Raw genomic sequence first — 7,125 nt, forward strand, 5'->3', positions numbered from 1 at the left:
AAGTGACGAATTTTTCGAGTCGTGTTGAAGATGCCAAGGAAATCAAGCATTTGGATGAGAAGCTACAAATTTTTATTTATTTTGTAATCCATATGTATTGATAGTTTTGCCACTAAAATTGACAAAGGGGAAGATTGTTAGAGCACTGCTCGGTCGAAATCGCATGCGTTAGTATCTCAAGCATGTTTTTCAATGTTGGTGATCAATTATAAGTCTTGATTTCTAGCCTATTTATAGATGTCTCGGACTAGGACATAGATTGTGTAGTTGAGCTTAGTTTTCACGGCGTTCATCATTTGAAGACGAAGAACTACTAAGGGGAGAATGTGTAACTTCATCGGCAAAAGGTATGTGAAGACTTAAACTCATCTATCACTTGGAAAATTGAGTGTCACCGACGTCCTGAAGGCGTTAAGTTCTCAATCTGAGGTGAACCGCCAAAATATGTTATTCTACATAGAGGTCATGATGAAATGCGAGACATCGAACGCTCAGCTAGTGGAGGCCTTTCGAAAAACATGTTCATCATGGCTCGTAAAATATGAATCATCACATGCCTGAAAGCCGTGTCAGAGACATGCAATATCATGATTTTACGATTTTTACCTTTGTTGAAAGTCCACCATCAACATTAAGTCCCCTGATTAGTGAGGGATAGTCATGTTCCGCATTGAGCATTAGATGGTGATTTTCCATTCGACAAGATCAGTGGTTGAACTCAGCCATACAAAGGTATATTCAGAACCCCCGATTCGCTCCAATTGTGTCATGTACGAGCAAATGTTCAGGTGAGGATCCTTATAGTGTGATAGAGTGTCATCTCGTGAGTATGAGGAGATGGAACACTGCTGATTTGGTCGGTCGAAAGCCTAGTTTTGGTAGATTCAGCGTTCGTGGGCCCGAGCCCATAAAAGGAATATTTTATTAGGTTTTGGAAATAAAATTGATATAAAAGGGAAGTAACCATAATTTCTTTTTTAAATGACCGACCATCTCCCCTTTCCCTCTTCACGTCCAGAGAAGGAAAAATATCCCCCCTTCCGGAGCCGACCGTCCGGCGAACTTCCGGCCACCTCCGACGAGTTTGAGGTAAGCGATTTTTTTTTTGCTGTAAGTTCATGAGTTTTTCAAAACAAAATTCCATAGGTATGAGCATGTTGTAGGTTTTATGAAATTTGTTGTTTGTGAAAACACATATGCCCGTTCGTTCGATAGTTTAAGAAACGGGAAAAATCCCTAATATGAAAGGGACACACAAGTTCTTGAGTAGACATGGTCTAGTTGCAGTAGAGAAAATATTTGTTTATGAGGTTTCATGAAAACCAAAATTTATTTTCAAAGTATAAACTTTCAAAAATACTTTTAAGAACGTAGGTTCGTAGTAAAAGTAATAAATAACAGTCTATAGAATTTGAAGAATTTATAAAAAGACCTGTACTTCGTGATAAAATTCATTTGTAAACTTTCAAAATTTTATTTAGAATATGCGGACTTTTACAAAAGTAGAAAAGACCCTCTTTTCGTAGAAAGACGCTCGTCTGAGCAAAAATAGTTATTTTTTTGTTAACAAAAACTCAGGTAAACTTTTTTTTTTCTTTTTACGTGCGTGAGTTTTTTAATATTTTGATAAAAATCAAATGGCAATTTTTGATTAATTATTAAGGATAAACAATAGTGTTATGTGATTTTATGATATGTGTTTGTGACATAAAATCATGGAACGCTCATATGAAGGGTTTATATGAATTATTCATAGTTTTTGTGAAAAGTAAGTGTTGACTCTTGAATGATAGATTTTGCTCATCTTCAAAGGTTTGAAGGAGTGAGCAAGTTTTCCAAGTTTTACGTTGTTATCACTAAGTTCGTGAAACCGTAAATATGTAAGAATTGAGGATTACCATTTTTGTAGACGCTGATGTGAGTTCCATAATTATTCTTCGCTTTTAATTCCATTGCGTTAATGAAATTTTTCCATGGATGTTACAACAACTCTGCAAAGATGACTGATTCAGACGCGTCTTCCAGAGATGATGATTCCTCTAGAAATGATGATTCTGACACTTCTAAGGAGAAAGAGGAAACTCGCAAACCTAAGAACATCCAAAATGCTGAGTACAAATTCTTTGTGTATATGTATAGGCCCGAAAAACGTCCCTTGGGTTCCTCGTTTCGGTTGCTTATAAATCCCAGGAGCATTACTCAGAACAAGTTGGTATCTCCTCCAGCAATAACTCGGTTCTGTTTGCAAGGGAAACATTATTTGGCTTCACATGTGGAACTCAAACTTCCTCGGAAGCCTATGACACATTTCTCTGGATGGGCAAGACACATGCTGGGTCATATCCGTGTAAGGACCTTGCTGGATCGTGCACAGGTGACACGAGGTATTCAAGCTGCTGGGGATTTAATCATTAATCATGACATACCAGGTATCGTGGCTTTACTTGCTCGTTGGTGCATTCCTACTCATACTTTCATATGCAGATGGGGAGAGTTCACCGTTACTTTAGAAGATGTAGTTGCTTTGTTGCATCTTCCTATCACTGGCAATTTCCCTGAAGAGCTTTCAGCAGAAGAGAAGGTGATATCTGGCGTATTGGAAGCTAAAATGCACAAATTCAACGAGTCTCCCAAAATTTGCTATGCACAATGGTCGAGATACTGGTGGCTGAAAGATGGAGTCCCTGAAGAACCTGTTGATGGTACCTTGACTATTGCTGCTTTCTTATGCTTGTGGCTCTCCAGAGACGTTCTCGAAGACAGTGGACATTTGTTGAAGCCATTTGTGATTCCTTTCGCCATAAAGATGACTAAAGGTGAGAAGCTTCCCATTGGTGGTCTACTTTTGGTTTCACTGTTTTCCAATTTAGACTCCTTATTTATTGACTCCAGCGTCTCCAACGACTTAATGAAATTCGAAACATATGCTAATATTATGTTCCTCCAAGTCTTGATGTGGGAACATCTTGAGAGTTATGCTCCAATTCCCCGTAGTGTCTTGCAAGGACCCAATGTTGATACTCATCATGCTTTCTCCGAGAAGAATAATGCCAGGATTATGCGTTGGTCTACAAAGCAGCCACAATACAAGATATGCCTCATTGACATTTTAGACATCAAATCCGAGTTCAACTTTCGCCCCTAGGTGTCAATCCCTCCTCTTTTCTCACAATTGATCACTTTCAACACTGCTGAAGAAAGTGTCATGTTTAGGACTGGTGCTGACCTGAATAACAGAGAGAGATCTTTTAATTTGAGTTGCACTCCTGGTTACTTAGTATCAGTAATGCATAGAGAATTCCAGGTAGAATAATATAACATCAAGAGGGAAGCTCGACAAATGGGAGTCGACCAGTGTGTTCCAGTTCATCGAATGAACAAGCTGTCAGTTGAGCATTTGAAGGCTCACTTAGATTGCACACTTGCGGAGGGAAACAATGATTTATTCCCATGCTTTGACCTAGATACCTATGTTACTCTGGGATACATAGACTTCTGGCGTCAACAACTTGAGCGCTTATATAAGTTTGCAATGGATTTCCACTCTCCGGTACGCGAATTTCCTTCCCCTGACATGATTTCTGATCGACCAAGGTTGAAATATCTTTCCCGTGGTGACAAAAGGAAAACATCTCCAGAATATGCACAGGTAAGTGCTTCCTTCATGATTTTTACAAAGGTATGATGATCGCACTTTAATTATTTATTGACTTTGTGATAGGATGGTCGTGCTGTGATACCTCGAATCCATGTAAACTTCTTAGATCTTCAAGAAAGTCCCCATGGTGGAGAAGGCAGGAGCAATACATCTTATAGGATGATATCAAATAATGTGCAGTCCCCAGCCGCTTCTTTGGTGAGTTGTTAGCACTTCCCTTATTGTTGCGATTTTCTTGTCCATGTAATTAGGATCTCAAAAGAATATCGTTAATTGGTTTCAGAATCTTGCTCCATCGACCATTGACGGTCTTCACCTTGTTTCTAAACGAACAATCCAGGAATCCAACACCGATGATGAAGTGGATGTAAGTATCCTTTGTGTAAGTGATTATGAATTTTCCTTGATCGAAGTAATGACGGTTATTGTTGACGTATCCAGGAGGATATTGTTGTGGAAAGCCAACATGGTCATGCTATTCATTCGTCTTCATATGGTGGTGAGAAAGAGAATCCTCAAGAATCGCGACTGAATGGAGATAATGGCGCTCCCAGTGTTGATGCCAACTCTGTTAACCTTTCGAATGACTTGGAGACTCCTCAAGTAAGCATCCATTTTGTATTATCTTCATAGGAGTATAAGTTTGCTGACTTGATATTGAATTAATAAGACTCCACATGAATAAACAAAAAACTTTTAGCAAAATACGTCATTAGAAAATTCAGAACTCAGTGTTTTAGCAAAAAACACCATAAAATCTTCATACGATGTCAGATTTTCGGGATCTACCATGTATACTTAAGCCGAGGAAATTTCCAAGATTCCTCACAGAAGCTTTTTAAGTTTTGAGCACGTTTAGGGGTATAAATCAGCGAAACAGTAAACTTCCAGGAGACCTTCAGGAATTTTTCAGCTGGCATGTAGTCCAATGTTTTGGCCACAACTTCTTACTCGTTTATCCAATTTCTATGAAATTTTGATATGTTCTAGAAAACATCCATACAAAGATAATGGTTTATGACTCAACCTTATATTTCTTATCAATTGTTCCCAGTTCGTCGTCTTATACAGGGCAGTATAATATTTCTTCAGATGAGTTTATTGAAAAACACATTTTATGACTTCCATACTATTTGATCATGTCTTGGATGTATAATAAAGAACTTAGATAGTGTTAGTTCACTTACATGCTGGAATCTATGATTTTCTTTGGTTTCCATGCTTGAAGTCTTTCTAATCTCATGTAATCTTCGTATTAGGTGCCAAATGCCGAAGTTGAGAATAACGGAATTAATGTCAATGATTCAAGCAATATGGAGGACCAAAGTGGTAGCACTACCATCTATGCACTTCAGGGTCATGAGAATGTTGTTGCTGAAGCCGTTGAGGAAACCGAGACTCCAATTGTTGTTGCTTCGACGGAAGAAATCGAGCCAAGAGCAAAAGAGACTGTCCCAGAAGAAGCTACTGTTACAATGACTATAGAAGCTGCTCCAATAATAGAGACTCGCATAGTGGCACACGAATATCCCAATGCAAGGATTATTTGTGAGCCTCCATTCGGTGCATCACTCCCGTATCATGTATCTGTTGGCGGATTCAGTGTTCCCACTGGGTATGCTGATATGTATGAGAAGTTGTGGAAGATGTACGGTCATATTGTCGTTACAAGAGACCCTGAACGCAACTATTTCTTGACAATGCAATTAGGAAACATATTGCGCGTCATAGATGATATTCGGACCAGGGCCAGAAATACTGTTACTCGAGATGTACTCTTTGATTGGGAGTACAACTTGGAGAAGTCTGAAGAACTTGTTGAAAAAGCGGGGGTCTAACAACAACACCCAATATTTCACTTAGCAATCTGTATGGAAAAACTCGAATATACATTTAAGAGAATCAACAAGACTCAATCAATTAAAAGTATATCAACGAGTTTATATCTCTCTCTTGATTTGATTTACTCAAGCAGGAACTGCGAGTTCTAATCAAATACAAGGAATAACTTGGATGGTACCAAAGACCAATATCCAAGTGTCAATCAATTTAAATCAACAACCAAAGGTTGGATTACTCTGATGATGATCTAACGCACAACCTATATTATTTCAATTATAAAGATAAAACAATATAATGCGGAAATTGAAATAACACAGACACCAGAAATTTTGTTAACGAGGAAACCGCAAATGCAGAAAAATCCCGGGACCTAGTCCAGATTGAACACACACTGTATTAAGCCGCTACAGACTCTAGCCTACTCCAAGCTAACTTCGGACTGGACTGTAGTTGAACCCCAATCAGTCTCCCACTGATCCTAGGTACACTTGTACTCCCTACGCCTCTGATCCCAGCAGGATACTGTGCACTTGATTCCCTTAGCTGATCTCACCCACAACTAAGAGTTGCTACGACCCAAAGTCGAAGAATTAACAATAAACAAATCTGTCTCACACAGACAAGTCTATCAAAGGATCAATCTATCTCCCACAGATAAACCCTAAAAGGTTTTTTCCGTATTTTGATAATAATCAAGGTGAACAGGAACCAATTGATAATACGGTCTTATATTCCCGAAGAACAGCCTAGAGTTATCAATCACCTCACATCAATCTTAATCGTATGGTAGCGAAACAAGATGTTGCGGAATCACACACAATGAGACGAATATGTTTGTGATTACTTTTTATATCTTGCCTATCGGAGATATCAATCTCAAGCCAATCAATCTGACTGTACTCGTATGATAGATGATGCAAGATCAGATCACACAACTACGATAAAAGTAGTATCGGTCTGGCTTCACAATTCCAATGAAGTCTTTAAGTCGTTAACCTGGTTTTAGAAGAAAAAACCAAAGGTTAAAGGAGAACCGACTCTAGCATGCAAAATAGTACCACACGTAAGGTGTGGGGATTAGTTTTGCACAAAATCTAGAGTTCCCCTTATATAGTCTTTCAAATCAGGATTTGCAATTAGGTTACTTTGGTAACAAAGTAATCAATATCCACCATTAGATGAAAACCTGATTTAGATTCAAGCTAATATTTCTCAACCGTTAGATCGAAAACTAGCTTGTTACACACACTTGACAATGCACGCTTCTAGGTTTGTTAACCATACCCAAATGTATGCACTTGTTGGTTCAAAAATAGTTAACCAAAACGTTAGCCATATGAGCATTTCATATTAACCATGTTCTTCTTCACCATAACTAGTTCAAATGATTTCAAATGAACTAGTTAGAGAGTTGTTCAATTGCAAGGAAATCTTATGTACTACACAAGACACAATTGAAGCAAAGATGATTTGATTCACTTGAATCGGTTCATGAACTTTTATAGCCACGGTTTTCAAACTGCATTCCTTAGTCTTTTTAAGTTTAAGTTCAGAAATCATCTTCAGATATATAACCTTCTAAAGTTCGCAGAATAGGTTCGTGGACTTAAGTTACCGGGCAGAGT

Source organism: Papaver somniferum, chromosome 4, assembly GCF_003573695.1.
Source record: "Papaver somniferum cultivar HN1 chromosome 4, ASM357369v1, whole genome shotgun sequence".
NCBI lineage: Eukaryota > Viridiplantae > Streptophyta > Magnoliopsida > Ranunculales > Papaveraceae > Papaver > Papaver somniferum.